Here is an 18,230-nt window from a genome sequence, read left to right as displayed (position 1 = left end):
GGTAACTGTTATTATACGAAAATTCGACAAACGGTAAGTATTTATCCCAGTTACCACTGAACTCCAAAACACATGCACGAAGCATATCTTCTACTGTCTGGATTGTTCTCTCTGTCTGACCATCTGTCTGAGGATGATAAGCGGTACCGAGAGCAACTCCAGATCCTAATTTGCGTTGCATACTTGCCCAAAAGTGAGAAGTGAAGCGAGTATCGTGATCGGAAATGATCTTTAGTGGCACACCATGTCTTGCAATAATTTCATCCAAGTATACCTGTGCGTATTTCTCCATTGGAGTCGTTTCACGCATAGCGAGAAAATGTGCACTCTTAGTCAGACGGTCGACGATTACCCAAATGTTATCATTCTGTTTAGCAGTCTTTGGCAATTTGGAAATAAAATCCATGGACAGCTCTTCCCACTTCCATACAGGAACACTAAGGCTTTCTGGAGTTCCATAAGGCTTTTGGTGTTCTGTTTTGACTTGTAAGCATACTAAGCATTCCTGTACATATCTTCCAATGTCTCTCTTTAATCTAGGCCACCAATAATCAGTTCTTACATCATAGTACATTTTACTTGTGCCAGGATGTATTGATAGCTTAGATTTATGAGCTTCATCTAAAATCTTCTGTCTTAATCCACCAATCTTTGGAATCCATAGCCGATTCTTAAATACTTTTAATCCTCGTGGATCATCAAGTAAAACATCGGCATAATGTACCATTCCTTCCTTCTTTACATTTTCTGGCTTTAAGGCTTCAACTTGCCATTTCTCTAGTTCATCAAGAATGGTGAACTTCACTGTAGTGTGAGTAATAGTATAACACATACTATTAGGATAAACTTTCCTGCTAAGTGCATCTGCAACCACATTAGCCTTTCCAGGATGGTACAAGATTTCGCAATCATAGTCCTTGATTAGCTCCATGGCTCGTTGTTGTCTCATATTCAGAGTTTGCTGACTGAATATATACTTGAGACTCTTGTGGTCGGTGAATAATTGGCATTTCGTACCAAAAAGGTAATGTCTCCAAAGTTTTAGGGCAAATACTACTGCAGCGAGTTCAAGATCATGGGTGGGATAATTCTTTTCATAATCTTTCAGTTGTCTTGAGGCATAGGCTATTACTTTACCACGCTGCATAAACACACAACCGAGTCCCAATCTTGAAGCATCGCTATATACGGAGAAATCATCATCACCTTCTGGGAGTGATAAGATGGGAGCATCAGTTAAGAGATCTTTTAGAGTTGAGAAAGCTTTTTCTTGATCTTCACCCCATTCGAACTTCACTTCCTTCCGTGTAAGGCTTGTGAGGGGTACGGCTATACGAGAAAAGTCTTTAATGCATCTCCGGTAATATCCCGCGAGACCTAAGAAACTACGAATTTCGGAAGCATTACGAGGCACTTCCCAATTTTGAATGGCTTCGATTTTGATGGGATCTACAGATACACCGTTACTGGAAATAATATAGCTGAGAAATTGAACTTGACGGAGCCAAAATTCACATTTCGAGAATTTAGCATAAAGTTTCTCCTTTCGAAGGAGTTCTAGGATTTCACAAATATAAATGGCATGATCGGCTTCAGACTTGGAATAGATTAGAATATCGTCAATGAATACGATGACATACTTATCGAGCATTGGGCGGCACACTAGATTCATTATATCCATGAATACGGCAGGAGCATTTGTCAAACCGAATGGCATGACAAGGAATTCGAAATGCCCATAACGAGTACGGAAAGCAGTCTTCGGTACATCTTGCTCTTGTACTTTCAACTGATGATAGCCATATCTCAAATCAATTTTTGAGAAATAGCTAACACCCTGAAGTTGATCGAATAAATCATCGATGCGAGGTAGTGGGTACTTGTTCTTGATAGTCACCTTATTCAGCTCACGATAATCAATGCACATTCGCATCAATCCGTCCTTCTTCTTGACAAACAATACTGGAGCACCCCAGGGAGAGGTACTCGGTCGAATAAAGCCTTTGTCAAGTAATTCCTGTAGTTGGATCATCATTTCTTTCATCTCGGCTGGTGCAAGACGATAAGGATTCTTTGCGATCGGAGCAGCACCGGGCACAAGGTCAATTCGGAATTCTACTTGTCTGTCCGGAGGAAGCCCAGGCAGATCATCGGGGAAAACATCGGGATATTCGTTAACAATGGGAATATCATTTACAGTTTTATTCTCCTTTCTTGAGATGTCAACTGTATAGGCCAGATAGATAGGACAACCTTTCGATATGAATTTACGAGCTTTGAAGAAAGAGATTATTTTTAAGATTCTTTGTTCACCATAGATATGAATAGGATCTTCCCCTTCAATAGGAATGCGTACCATCTTTTCGTAACACAAAAGTTCTGCATGGTTCTTTGATAACCAATCCATGCCGAGAATAATATCGAAATTGGGCAAGGAGATAGGGATTAGGTTAGCAAGAAAATTATAGCCTTCAATTTCTATGACACAATCCTTATAGATTTTATCAGCAAGTAATGATATACTTCATGCAGTATCTACGTGAAATGGTTGCGCAAGTGCATAGCAAATAGTTTGAAAAGAATGCGCAAATTCATAAGATACGAAAGAATCTGAAGCACCATAATCAAATAAGATGTGAGCAGGTCTAGAGTTGACAAGAAATGTACCCGTCAGGACATTTGGATCCTCACGTGCTTCCTCTGCGGTAATCTGGAATGCACGACCCTTAGCTTTTGGCACCTCCTCCTTTTTAGCTGGAGTATTCTTCGGTTATTGGATAGGGACTTGACTTCTCGCTGGTTACTGAACAGAAGCTTGACTTCCCGTCACTTGGTTGGTAAAAGTAGGGCAAAAACACTTCTTGTGGCCAGTAATACCACATGCATAACAAGTGACATCCTTCCTTGGGCAAGCTGGCTTGATATGACCTGTTTCTCCACACCCATAACAGACAATGGATTCTTTGTCTATTTTGCATTGACCCGGATGATTCCTTCCACAAACGCGACATGATGGTGATTGAATAGAAAAAGATTGTGACCTACCACGGCCACGAAAAGCACTCTGAGATTGTGCTTGCTTGCTAGGATCAGTTCGAATAGATTGAGCTGGTGGAATAGTGGAAGCAGGAGTAGTTCTTTCAGTACGTGGATGCTTTGGAATAGTAAGAGTAGCACCACGTATTTCTAGTTCATGCTCACGCCTTCGAGCATACTCAACGGCTTTATCAAATGACAAAACATCCCGGTTGACAACGAAATCATGGATTTCGTGTCGTAGTCCTTGTTGGGTTATGAGCATTCTAACACTCCTAAGTGTACATGCAACCCTAAATACCTTGGATCTATGTTTTCTCTATTATACATGCAAATATGAACATCCAAGATATTATCCTAATCAAGCATACAAAACTATCAATATAACAAGATAGAATACATACCTCTTTGATGTAGAATGTCTTCATGAAGCTTGAGTGCCTAGTGCCCCAAGTGTGACACCTCAAATGGTTCACACAACACCAAATACACTTGGAATAACTTGAGAGAATTCTACACTTCATGAAAATCGGCTAGCCCTTTCTTACTCTTACTAGTGCCGATTTTGTCAAGAATAATATCTTTATATAGTGTTACAATTAGGGCAAACCCCAATTGTCATGACTTTCCATTTCCTTGGATCCATGGGTTCAAATACACCATGGAGCATCCATGGAGCATCATAAGGGTTTTGGCCCAACTAGATAATCCATGGAGCATTAGCCCACTATATAAGTATGGATGATTTGTACAATCAACCCATATATTTAATTAGTCTTCTTTTGATCACTTAATTAATCCTAGATTAATTCTTGATCAATACTAATTAAATAATCTTATTATTCTTATTATTAATATACTAGAACTTATAATATATTAATAACCGTAAGTGTCTTATTTCTCTCATTATAGTCTATCCAAGTGCATGATGCCATGCAACCCAAATGGACCATGCCGGGTCGGGTCAAGTCTTACCAATTATAGTTATGGACTTAGACATTAATCCAACAGTCTCCCACTTGGATAAGTCTAAAACTATTATTGTGTATGACTTCAGGAACCAACTGGCAATCGTAGCTCTCAAAAGCTTCTGTCGAACTCTGAACTTGTCGATAAACTCTGACCTTTGTCAATGACTTGTCCATTAGATAAGGGATCATATATTCCTCCATTCTAGATATCATATGGACTGAGACATGGATTATAATCATTCTCTCTATCCATTTTTTGTTTCCCGATTTCCGATTTATGACGACTGACTAATTGAACAAATCAAATCAGTCCTGGCCCGGCCGAGCACTTCCATTTGTCATCATCAAATCATCGAGGGGCCCACAGATATCGCTTTTATCCCGAAGGTAAAAGGAATGGATAAACTTCGACTCATATGGCTTGTTCTACTACTTGTTGAATCATACACAAAGGCACGTTTTATAGCACCGAGTTACCAAATGCGGTTTCGTGCAATCAATGTACAACCAACTCATAGTAACAACTCATATCTCTAGGTTTGAAGAATATAAGATATTATCGTCTCATGATCACTCGTGATAAAATCCATGAAGTGATTCCAATGAGCGCGGGTTGAATCCAATACTCAGAACTTATGAGCACTCATGAGTGTTGTAGCCCTTTGTCCAACACCTTAGACCTCTACAAGCCAACCCATGACAGTCTTAATTCATATCTACTTCCAACATATGACCGACTGTGGATGGTTTGAATAACTTAGTCATTCCGGAAGAATAACCTAGTTTATTCGGGAAGTCAAAACATGCAAAGTGAAACACAATAATAATTGAATCCAATATGGTATCAAAACCTATGAACATAAATAAAACACCTTTTATTTATCACCATATGATTACACATTATTCATTGTATACTATTTCAGCTATCAACTTTATTCTTGAATTTAAAACAATAGTTGTCCCATGCTCCAAGCATGTACACTATGTTTTTCTAAACACTAGCCATGCCATACACCAAGTATGCATACTATGTTTGTCTATGATCTTTACTTTGTGAACTAGATCAATTGAACATAACTTCAATGATTCTCTTTTCACACTCCCAAATCCTTACTGCAAATGCAAGAATTCCAAATTCATGTCATTTACTGAAATCTGTTAGATTCTAAACTTATATGCATTGATCCCCTTGTAACGATTATGCACAAATTCACAAAGACTTGGCAACAATCATTACAGAGTATTCCAAAGGAGATCAATTCCTTGGAAATATCCTTCTTGCATTAAGTTTCCTTAATCTTACACAGATTGAAAATTCTAACTTTGAAACATTTCCAGATTCCATTTCGACTATCACTTCTGAACAAGAGTTGCCTCCTTACAGATTATGTCAATATGGTCCTTCCAAAATTATCACTATACTTCCAATTGTCCTTGAGCAACCAATCTTTGGTAAACCTTTGATTGTCCTCAACAATTGTTTAATCCTTTTAGTCATATCCAGTTCTAAACCTTTTCCCTTCTTAATGCCCCAGGCATTTGGAAACTTTTAGAAAGGATGAATATAGCACATGTAATCGATCCTATATCCGAAGCATATGGGACACGATTCATGATGTCTCACATAAAGACTAAACCAGTCTTTTGCTATAACATTTCCATTTCTATTTGCCAAGTTCTCATAATTCAGATTATGAAAAGGGATGCCGTAATCATAATCGAATTTTAGAATGCAAATAATGGACCCATATACAGAATTTCCTTATGTTGAGCCATTCCAACATGAAATTCATATATATCCTTGACTAAATGATTAAAACCTCACGATCTAAGCTTATAGATTTGAGATGAAGTATAATTTCCTCTCCCTTAATTATAGCAAAACAACTTTTTCCCAATTGAAACCTTTTGTTTTCTATAATTAACATTGCTAACTTGCAATCTTTATCATAATTATCATGCTCCCACTAACACGATGATCATTAGCATAACACTTATGCTCCCACTAGCTTTGACATGTACTCAGAAATCAGCTGGACTTCTAGAAATCAATACTTTATTGACTTTCTTACCAAAGTTCAGATTTCTGATACTAGATTGTTTTGATATAACTTTATCAAAATCATACACCTTCCCTTAGATAGCACACTTGTGTGTCTACACAATTATGAAGAGGGATGCCGTAATCATAATGGTTAGACCCTTTTGCCACTTCTCACAAGTCCAGGTTAGTGTGTCGGTAAACCACACACGCTCCACTAACGACTTTGAGAATGCAAATATCACAATTGCTATCTAGCTAATATCTACATAGTGAAAGTGTTTCCTCACCATCATTTTCATGAATCGGAGAGAAACCTTATGACACTTAGATTTAATGGTGTATGAGTTCTTATCCATGTGAATTGTCAAAACCATAGTCACAAGACAAGGATAATGACAAATCCAAACCATATGGATTGAACTCAATCTTAATTTCTTGCCACCTGGCAGCTCAAGGGCCTGCCATTGCTTCCAAGTTGTTGTGCAACTAATTGAGAACTCTAAGAACTCATATGCAAAGCTAACTTTAACTGGAATGGGCACAGAATATGTCAACACGATAGGTTATAAACCTCAAGTCGTGTGCTAGTGAAGAACTTTAGGTTTTATTCTTGATTAGTTCTTGAGACTTTCAAGACCTTTAAGACTCCCACTGTCCTCTTAACCTATAAGACTCCCTTGTCAAACATCCAAGAGATAGTGTGGATTCTAATCAAGACAAACACTACACACATTTGGCCTAAGTTGGTCTTTGTTTTATCCAAAACATCACAACTTACCAATTTCAAATGTACAAGAGTAGAAAACTTTTACTCTTACATTTGATAAGTGTTTTTAAACCTTCTTAAAGACATGTCACTCAAATTACAATCTTGGAGTATGACTCTAAGACTTGTATTGGAACGAAGTATGACTCATCTTCTTGATTTAACCATTTCAACAATTCAAGATCCCTTCTTCTTAGTCATAAGAATGCACTAAGACTTCCTTAGAGAACTAATTTTGATATGGTTTCTTAATCATTAAGATGATCACAAAACTGATACTAAAGTACTCTCCCATCTTTTCAGATTTGAGAAACTTTTATCCTTCTGCCTAATTTCATTCTTCTTATTCGCTCTGTCATGCATTGAAACCTTTTCCAATGTCTCAGAGTTACACTTAAGCTTGTAAGTATAATCATATTTACTGAGCTTTAGTAAACTATGACGAATAGCCTTATATCTTTTGTGGTGGACTTAATCAGTGCACATGACTATGTACTCGATCCCTTAGTCCATTACTTGACTCACACATCCATGTGAACAAGTAATTAGTCTTAATTTTTCCAATACTTGAAAGTTTTCATTCATCATGCTATACAACTTGCATGATTCCAAGTCCCGATCCAATTGAGACTTTGGATGATGAGAATCTTTCCTTATTTGGTAGATTTAGACATTACCACAAATGAAGGAATTAACTTCATATTTCCACTCTTGCTATTAATGGAATCATATAAGCAACAATTTTTCCTCAAATGCCATTGTAAGGATATTTTAAAATAAAATCAACAATTTTCTTTTATTTTAAAACTATGCGGAAAAACTTATCCTTACAATCCATATGAAAACTTGTTGTTATCTATTCCTAAGCAATATCTCATAACTCCTAAGAAGTAGCTCAAGAATCCGATTTTCAAACTATGCGATAGAAATCCATCTATGCGATCAGATTCAGCATATTCTTTCTTTAAGTTCCTTTATTTTTCTTTGATTCTTAAAACATTACCATGTGACCCAGTCACATCATGTATCAAGAATCTCAGAATAGAAACTTAACAGAGTTAGATAGTGGACTTTACCTGAAGTAGAGTCAAACTTATTGACTTTAACAGCCTTAGGTAAATTTGGCAGCTTCACAACTAATGACCCTTCCTTTGGCAATATAAACATATGGACTCTTTGATAATGGTACACGGGACTACTACAGACTTAGCCTTTTCTCTTTACCATTTGGTCAACCGAGTTGACTATGGCCGATCCCTTTCCATTGGGAAGAGAATGCTTTACTAGATATCCAATGTCATCATTGTCAATGTCCATTAAGTTTTAGGAAGTTGATCTTAGCAAACAGATAAGATCATTAAGGGTCTGGTCATAGTCTGTTTCATAGGTGTCCCAAAGGAACTCACTATGTGACTTAGAAAGTAGTTGAACCACCAACTTTCTCAAGACTTTGACACCCTTCTCTCTCGGCTTGTCAATATGTGACTACATCTCCAAGATGTGATCACGCCTAGACCTTGCCTTGCCAATAGGGTTTGAGTGACCTTAAACTTTTCAAGAACTTGTGGGTTAGGGAGAACAATTGGAGGAGGTGAAAGAAGTATGATTTCCATGGGACATCATCTTCATTTAGGAAAGCTTGTTTCAAGAGATTTGGGAAGATCATAAATGTCTAAACCATACATCTTTTGGAAGATATTCAAGATAGTTGATATTAAAGTCCTTAATATAACACCCAATATGAAATATTAAGGCTAGGACCCATCAAACTATTTTATAACTTAGAAGAGGTATGCCATAATCCAAGCTATAAAACAATTTGAAGGTAAGTGAATGACGATTCACCAATTTCCACCAAGATAAACGAAATGTATTATTAGGTTTTAATTGGTTTTGAAACTCCTAGATCTTTTGAGATTCATTGAACTGTTCAATGGCATGTTTCAATCTCGAGTGTGCTCTTCAGGTTTTGTGACTGGGATGCCGAGGATCACAAAACAAGGTGTGAATTAACCATGCAAATTACTTGGTGACCTTAATAAATTACCCCTCAATCGATGTGCCGGTTAACCACACACGCTCCATCGATACTATGATAGATATTAAGTCGCCCTTTACCTACCTTGTTAAGTCCAAGTTAGTGTGCCGGTTAACCACACACGCTCCACTAACGACTTTGACAAAGTGTAAAGTGTAATTTCATGGATTAGCACCTTATTCACATTTTCCTAAGTAACTAAGATTGGGAATTATTAAGAGTTTAGTTACTTAGTATTTATCATTGATACTTTTAATGAAGGGAGAATTATAGTCCTGTCAAACCCGTTTGGCTAACGACCCTCCACCAGTCAAGCAAGCGGTGGGTGAGAGTGGACACCCATTAAGTTGCCATTTTATAGGCAACAACCTTATACCCACCTTATAGACCGGCTTCGTGAATGAGGCGTACTAGCGGTAAGACCGACTTTACTCTTATATATATATATATATATATATATATATATATATATATATATATATATATATATATATATATATATATATATATATATATTATTAACTTATAATATTATAAAGTATAAGGGTTGAATTTTAACTTTTAAAATTCTAAGGGCTTACTTGGAATTAAAGTATTCATAAGTGAAAACTTTTCAAATTCCAAAGCTTGAGGGCAAGTTTTGAAACTATTCAAAACTAATTAATTCCATAACTTATGTGTTTAAAGTAGTTTTAATCCAAAAACTCTTCAAGTTCCATAACTTTAGGACAAGTTATGGAAGACTTTAAACTAATAAAAGAATTAACTTTTCTTTATTTTATAACTTATGGAATTAATTAAGGTTACATTATTTTTTTTTTTTATTTAATGAAGAGACTCTTGGTCCTCCATAACTTGAGGACAAATTATGGAGTCATAACTCCAATTAATTAGAACTAGACTCTTCATTTTTTGTAACCTTTGCCAACTTTTATGAGTTTTATGAAATTTAAATGTGACTTTTCATATAACTTGAGGACAAGTTACAAAAACACATTTTAGAATCAACTCTTAGATTAATTTGGATTGAAAACAACTATTTCATTCAACTTTTCTATTAATCTAAGCAACTCATAAGAACAAGATAATTCAAATCAAACTTTTTCATGTAATTAGTCTAACCTTTAAACTAATACAAAACATGAATCTATTGACAATTATCTTTGAAAATGGATTAGCATGAACATTACCACATTAAAAAACAAGTTTATAAGTTCAAAAACAACTTAGGGTAATGTTCCTAGTCCATTTCTAGCCAAAAACCTCGAAAATATGTTGTCTGGAGTCCAACTCGTCGAGTGCATGAACATAACTCGGCGAGTTGGAAGCATTTTGCCTTGGACTCGTCGAGTCCCTTCATGGACTCGGCGAGTCTGCTGGGCTAACAGCACCAATTTCGATTTTTCAGCTTCTATTGCAGGTATAACAAGAAAACAAGCCTAGGCTCTGATACCACTGTTGGGTTATGAGCATTCTAACACTCCTAAGTGTACATGCAACCCTAAATACCTTGGATCTATGTTTTCTCTATTATACATGCAAATATGAACATCCAAGATATTATCCTAATCTAGCATACAAAACTATCAATATAACAAGATAGAATACATACCTCTTTGATGTAGAATGTCTTCATGAAGCTTGAGTGCCTAGTGCCCCAAGTGTGACACCTCAAATGGTTCACACAACACCAAATACACTTGGAATAACTTGAGAGAATTCTACACTTCATGAAAATCGGCTAGCCCTTTCTTACTCTCACTAGTGCCAATTTTGTCAAGAATAATATCTTTATATAGTGTTACAATTAGGGCAAACCCCAATTGTCATGACTTTCCATTTCCTTGGATCCATGGGTTCAAATACACCATGGAGCATCCATGGAGCATCATATGGGTTTTGGCCCAACTAGATAATCCATGGAGCATTAGCCCACTATATAAGTATGGATGATTTGTACAATCAACCCATATATTTAATTAGTCTTCTTTTGATCACTTAATTAATCCTAGATTAATTCTTGATCAATACTAATTAAATAATCTTATTATTCTTATTATTAATATACTAGAACTTATAATATATTAATAACCGTAAGTGTCTTATTTCTCTCATTATAGTCTATCCAAGTGCATCATGCCATGCAACCCAAATGGAACATGCCGGGTCGGGTCAAGTCTTACCAATTATAGTTATGGACTTAGACATTAATCCAACAGTCCTTCCATGAATAACTGAATTTTCTCGTCTTCAGTTGGAATATACTTCGTAGCAAACCTTGCTCTTTGATTAAATTGAGTTTCATACTCATTCACGGTCATTCCTCCTTGTTTAAGCTCGAGGAATTCCTTCTCCAATCTTCTCCTCATATCTAGAGGACAATAATTCTCTAACACACGAGTCTTGAACAATTCCCAGGATAAGTTCTCCTGGTCACATCCATCCAGAGCTTCATATGTTGCTTCCCACCAGACTAAAGCTTCTCCAATGAGCATTGCAGAAGCATAAATAGCCTTGTCTTCATCATCCACATGAGAAACACGAAATACTTTCTCGGTGTTCTGAATCCAAGTTAGAACGATTATAGGATTAAGGACACCAGAAAACTTCGTAGCACCACTACTCTTGAAATCTTTGAACGAGGGACGCTTCACTTTCCCGCTTGAAGATTCTCCAGTGACTTTCTCTATTCCTTTATCATCATTCTTTTTGTGTTCTTCGAGAGTTTGTCGAATAACACCGGTAAGTTTACCTAAAAGTCACTCCTCGCGAGGAGATACTGGAGTATTCACTTCCTCGGGTTGAGGATCTCCACCAACATCAGGGGTATGGCTACTTACTTGTTCAGCCATTGATCTGAAATAAGGAGTAAGATAGTATTTTAGAATATTAGGGTTTACTACTACCTAATACTTTTACTTATATATTTCCTATGGTTTGTATCCCTATACTTACAATGATTAAGTTCATATATTGAACTTCCTATAGTTTAAGTGTAAATACCAATCCGTGGAATTTAGTCCGCTTAAACTACCGCTCTGATACCATGATTGAAAGATCCCAACTTTCGTATTTTTGAAAGACCCAAACTTTCATATTTCACATTATCATTACTCCAAAACCTGCTATTTGCATATTCATAAAAGCAATATTTTACATTGATATAAAGGATTTACAAACTATTGGATACAAACCTTCTATTACAAAGTGTTATATATATTACATAACTACCCAGGATATTGTAATTTATACAAACATAAAAAGTAGTACAAAAGTACTATTACAAACTATTCTACATCTTTCAATAGTATGTAAACATACTATTTATTTATCACCTGCAATTGTTAAACATTGATAGGGTAAGCGGTGACGCTTAGTGAGTTCAAAAATAGATACAATATAATGTTATGCCATATATATACTTCAATGTGGCAAGGCAAAGAGGAACAACAAGATGTATGTGAGATCATGTAACAAGCGTTCATATCAATCAAAGACATTATTCAAAGATATTCTTTTCAATTCTTGATATACATCAATAAAGCTTTGGCATGCAATTTCTGATTAACATCTTGTTAGATTTCAGGCTTATAGTCTTGTATAACCATTTGCCAATGCCATAGAATAGAAGTCATTCTCTTACGGAGACATGCTCTACATGGCCAGAGGCTACGTACCAGTACCAATGTGAATCTAGGTCCTTTCACTAATCACATGGTCAAAGGTATTACAATTGCTATTAACATAGCGAATAACACGAGAAAATAACTCATAATAATAATACTGAAAAGCACATAGCACATATAACACATAACATACAACTGTTCCTATATATTAAACTCACCTTAAGTTAACCGAGGGTTAAAATAGTAATTTGGACAGCACTTCTGATTTAAATATGCCTTTCTATGTTGAAAACTGGGAATTTGTTTGAAAACCGGGCTCTGCGAAGGTAGGGCTTCAAAACCGAAAAGATAAAATTTCCGGGCTTCTCGGGGGTCTCGGGACGTGTTTTGGGTGCTAAAATTGATTTCGGGGCTTCGGGGAAAGTTAATATGAAGAAAATATGGAAAGAGGGGCTAAAAGTGTCAAATATTCAAAGTTAGTCGGCAAATCTCGCTTCCCTCTTATTTATAGGGTGCGAGTCTGAGGGGTACTTGGCTAGGGAGGCTCCACGTAGTACCTGCGAGCTTTGGACATGGAAGGAAGGCGTGGCACCTGCGAGCTTCGGACCAATCAGGCGAGGCCACATCTCGGTGACGCGGCTTAAGCGAAGCTCGGACGTGGCACCGGGGGCGAAGCAGGTAGGTGAGACGTGTCTCGCGTCGGACTGGCCACCGATGCAAGATGTGTCCCCTTCCTACTGGACCTCGGCCTCGGTTATTGCTCTTGTGACACCTGCTGAGTTCGGATTCGGCCACGTCTCCGGTGACGCTGCTGCTTCGTGCGAAGGTGACGTGGCCGGTACTGTTCATGCGAGTTTTCTGGGTTTTTGGGCCACGAACTTCTAAAATCTATAACTTTCGCATACGAGCTCCGTTTTTGACGTTCTTTATATGCACGCATAGCTAAAATTACGCTCTACAACTTTCGTTTAGACTTTATCGGCTAATTTTGACTTTAATTTTAATATTATTATTTTTAACAGACCGGGACAGGAAAATCCGTTAAAAATTCATAACTTCTTCATCCGACATCCGTTTTAATCAGAATTTTTACCGTTGTACTAAATATGATGAGACCTTAGATTCTCATTTAGGATGTATCGGTAAAATATCGCTCGATCTAAAATTCGATTTTTTAGCTGTCTACTGCTAAGTTGAAACTTCAAAAAATCATAACTTCCTCATACGAAGTCAGATTTTAGCGTTCTTTTTATCGAATTTCTCGGTTTAACGAATACTACGAATTTCATTTAGATTACTAAGGCTAAAAAGTAGTTTATCAAAAACTCACTTTTTACGTTATTCGGCGTCGCGCCGGTTTTGTCGCGGATCTTCGGTTGGTCATAACTTCTTCGTTATAACTCGGATTTTGACGAGGTTTTCGCCTACAAATTTCTAAAGAGATCCTCTACAACATCAAATAATAAAATTTTACTTATTTAAAATCTCATATTTTCGCTAAATTTCACTATTTGGCTTTTAATTGGAATTTCATAAGACTTCCAATATTTTCTGAGTGATTCTAAACATAGTTTACTTCATTTCTAGTAAAAAAAACATATGTTAGAACTCAACACTCAATTGTACATAATATTTCACAATTTTATTTATTACAAAACACGATTTTAGAACGTGTATGTTACAATTATCCCGCTCGAAAGAAACTCAATCTTCAACTATCCACTCCTCAGACTGCAGATGTTACCCGACATTCAAACCAACGCTGTATTTCCACTAATAACCCTCATGAATGATAACCAACGAAAACCCTAACTCTAACCCATAACAATACCAAACCCTCAAGGAACAACGGATACCAAAACGAAAAAAAAACACACAATAAGACTAGCAGATAATAATACTCCACAATAATCACAAGATAACAAGATATCAAGAAAGGAACATACCCGCAGCTGTATCCGGCACTGCTCTGACCTCCTCTGCTGAAAGCTGAAAAGCACGACCCTGAGCCCTTGGGGGATCCGCTCCACCCTGACCTCCACCTATGATCCTCAAAGTGGTCGGTGCTGGAGCCTGCACCGGTCCTGCAGCAAGCTGTGGGCAATTGACCCTCAAGTGCCCAACCTGATGACAATGATAACAAATCCTCAAATCCCGAACCGGCGCCAACTGCCGACAATCCCTCGCATAGTGCCCCTCCTTTCCGCACTTGCGGTATGCACCACCGGACCGACAAACTCCGGTGTGACCCCTCCCACACTTCCCACAAACGTGGCTGCCCTGATCTCCCATCCTGGAATCAACGATCTTAGACTGTTTCTTCGTCGGCTGCGACTGCACCGGAGCTTGCCTCAGCTCACGCAACTGCAACTCAATCTCTAACTCATGCCGCCTGGCGGCCTCCTGCAACTCCAACAAAGTCTCGCACCTCTGCACGAAGACAAACTGTCCGATATCTCTCTATAGCATACTCAGATATCGGGACATCTGAGCCTGCTCTGAAGCGAACTCAGGGCAAAACATCGTCCTCTCAGTAAACATCCTGGTGATCTCCGTCACCGACTCCGAATCCTGCTTCATCTCAAGGAACTCCTGAGCCAACCTCTCCATCTCGACCCGCAGAACATAACGAGTGTTGAACATCTCTCTGAACTGATCCCATGAAACCGCAGCCCTCTGCGCATCAGAGTATGACCCCGTAGTCAATCTCCACCAATCCTTTGCCCCGAGCCTTAACAGGTTCAGAGCGCACCTCACCCTCTGATCAGCAGGGCATGAACACGTGAAGAAACACCCCTCCACGTCCGATAACCATCTCATAGCAACGATTGGGTCCTGAACTCAATCAAAGGTGGGAGGCTTTGTATTATCAAAGTCCCGATACTGAAAACCTCTACCAGCTCCTCTCCCTGCCGCTGCTACAGCCGTTGTAGCCGTCGCGGCAGCCGTCTCAGTGAGAGCCGCATAGCGCTCATCAAAATACTCCACCATGGCGGTCTTCATCGACCCAAACAATTACGGCAGCTCGGCCCGGAACAACGCAACAACCTCATCATGCAGGATCTCACGAATCCTCGCATCCAACTCGCACGTGCTTATCTGTCCGATAACCTTGGGCGGTACTGACCCGCCCGAAACTCCCTTTCCTGCTCCAGATCCTGACCCGGATCCACTCCCAGCATGCCTCGAATTCTCCATATTGAAAATAAACCACAAAATCTCAGACACTTCCCACTACCCCGAGGACCAACTCTCAACCCAACCCTAGAGGTCATGGTTTCCCTGATACGCGTATGGGTCCTGTGCTTTCAGTAGTACGGGCCCATACTACCTTCCACACCTACCCATATTTGTATGAAGTACTACCAAAACACCCTAGTTACAAATATACATAGCAAGCGCTCAATCCTCACTCCTAGAGGAACACTGGAAATCTCATACAGAGGAAAACCCTAGGCTAGCAGGCAACATTATCATGAAATCCTGAAGATCCCCAGCCTAGTACTAGCATGCTGTTCTATCAAAGCTTGAAAACAAATATCATGTATGGTATTTTGGGGTTACTTACTGGCTCCGGCTGATCGTACCTCCGCGTCCTCTTTTTTTTGAAAACCATTTAAATTCTGTTTTAAAAACTCTCCTTGATTTGAGACTGGATTCACACGAATGTTCCTCCAATTCACTCAAACCAAGGCTCTGATACCAACTTGTAACGACCACAAATTTCAGCAAAATTTAAACTTTTCAAAAACAACCCATTTTAATAATGTTATTACAAAAAGGTTTTCAATACATTTATTATCAGAGTATTCCAAGAACCATGTCATAAACATAAACACGAGGAGTGGTACGATCACGCCTTCGCCTTGCCACGGTCTACTGAAGAACCTGAAAAACATTTAAACCACAACTATAAGCCCGAAAGCTTAGTGAGATACCCCCAAAATACCAACCACATATACGCCCTTCCAGGCTACGACCTTCCGGTCCAAAACATATTGCCTTTCGGCCTATAACATAGTGATTTCCGGTCCATAACATAAATAGCATACATAACATAACAGAACATAGAATAGCCATGCATATCGGTTCTACTGTCTGACTGGTCCGCCGTATCGGGCCTTCAGTCCACCGGGTCCACCCTCCGAGTCTAGTCATGTCCCTCGAGTCTACAGTGTGGTTGGTCCGCCCGCACCGGGCCTTCAACCCACCTGGTCCACTCTCTGAGTCTACAGTATGATTGGTCCGCCCACATCGGGCCTTCAGTCGGCCTAGTCCACTCTCCGAGCCTCGGCACATCTGGTCCGCCCTCGTGGGGCCTACAACCTATCCGGACCGCTCGGTGGGCTACCAGGATGTAGACATATCAAAGCAATAACATAACAACAAATACCCGGATCTCAATCCGATAAAGGGTCAGCCTTGGTGCCTTAGACCCTGTCGATATAGTGAGGATAACTCACCTCGCGAATGCCGATACTCTGAACTGAAGAAGCAGACTCTTGAATCACCAACTCACTGCAAATCCCGAACTAGCCATCATAACAAAATAATCATTAGGCCAAGCATACATTCACTTATCGGGCCAAGACCAAAGTCCAAATCTTATACAAGGTCAAATATTAGCCTAATTTACCAAATTGGGCCCACCTCACCAAATAGGCCTAGATCCAATGTCCATAACAATAATTGGCCCCAAAATACTTTATCCATAAATGCCCAGTCATGGCCCATAAACCAACAACCCAAAAACAGCCCAAACTCTTAGGCCCAATATTGAAGTCCAACAGGGGGAGTACGTTAGGCGTACCCTCCTTGGTACACGGGGCGTACAGCATTGATTCGCAAAGGGGGATCGGGGCTCTGGCCCGCTACGCGGGGCGTAACTGCGCTACACATTAAGTCCTTCTAACCTCTTAATGGCTTAAGCTCTTAAGCCCAAACTTCAAATCCCTAGGCCAAATATGATTAGAATTCATAAAGTCTCAAACTTTATCACTTGGGACGTCCATAAGCTCTTAATCCAAGGTCTTAATCCATTAAGACCTATATATCTCACACATGGAACAACTACAGCCCTTGGGACCTTATTTTTCTCACTCAAGACCTCTCCAAAGGTCTGAAATGACAGATAATCTTGACCAACTCGAAACATGCAACAAGGTGAGGACTTTTAGGACAAGAATGGTGTTAAAGCTTCACAATACATAGATCTACACAATATGAATGTCAAGCAAGAAGCTTTATACCTCAAACAAGCTCTAAAGGATGGTATCTCTTCAGATCTACAAGCTCCAATCGTTCCTCTTCTTCTTTGACAACTTCTCTTTTCTCCTTCAAGCCTTTCTTTTGCCAAAATGAGCTTCCAAAGGCCAAACACACCCAATATTGGAGGGAATACGAGTTTCTAGGGTTTTTGAGGTTAAGGATGAGCTTATGGAGGCTAGGGTATAAACCAACATGTTCCTTATATAGTGGCTGACCCTAAATTAGGGTTTGGGGTTTCTGAGAGTACGTTGGGCGTACCTCTAGTACGCTGGGCGTACTCACCCGGCCACCCCGCCATTCATTCCTCCATTACGTTGGGTGTACGTCCATCTTACGCTCGGCGTACGTCCAGCTTACGCTGGGCGTACCCAGCCAAACTTCAAAAATACATGCATGCCATGCATACATGGGACCCTTTTTCCACTTATTCCACAAAGAGCTATAAACAATAATCATCTTCCAAACGTCGTAACTCCTCTAC

Source organism: Lactuca saligna, chromosome 1, assembly GCF_052625555.1.
Source record: "Lactuca saligna cultivar CGN05327 chromosome 1, ASM5262555v1, whole genome shotgun sequence".
Classification (NCBI taxonomy): Eukaryota; Viridiplantae; Streptophyta; class Magnoliopsida; order Asterales; family Asteraceae; genus Lactuca; species Lactuca saligna.
Note: the sequence above shows the minus strand (reverse complement) of the source record.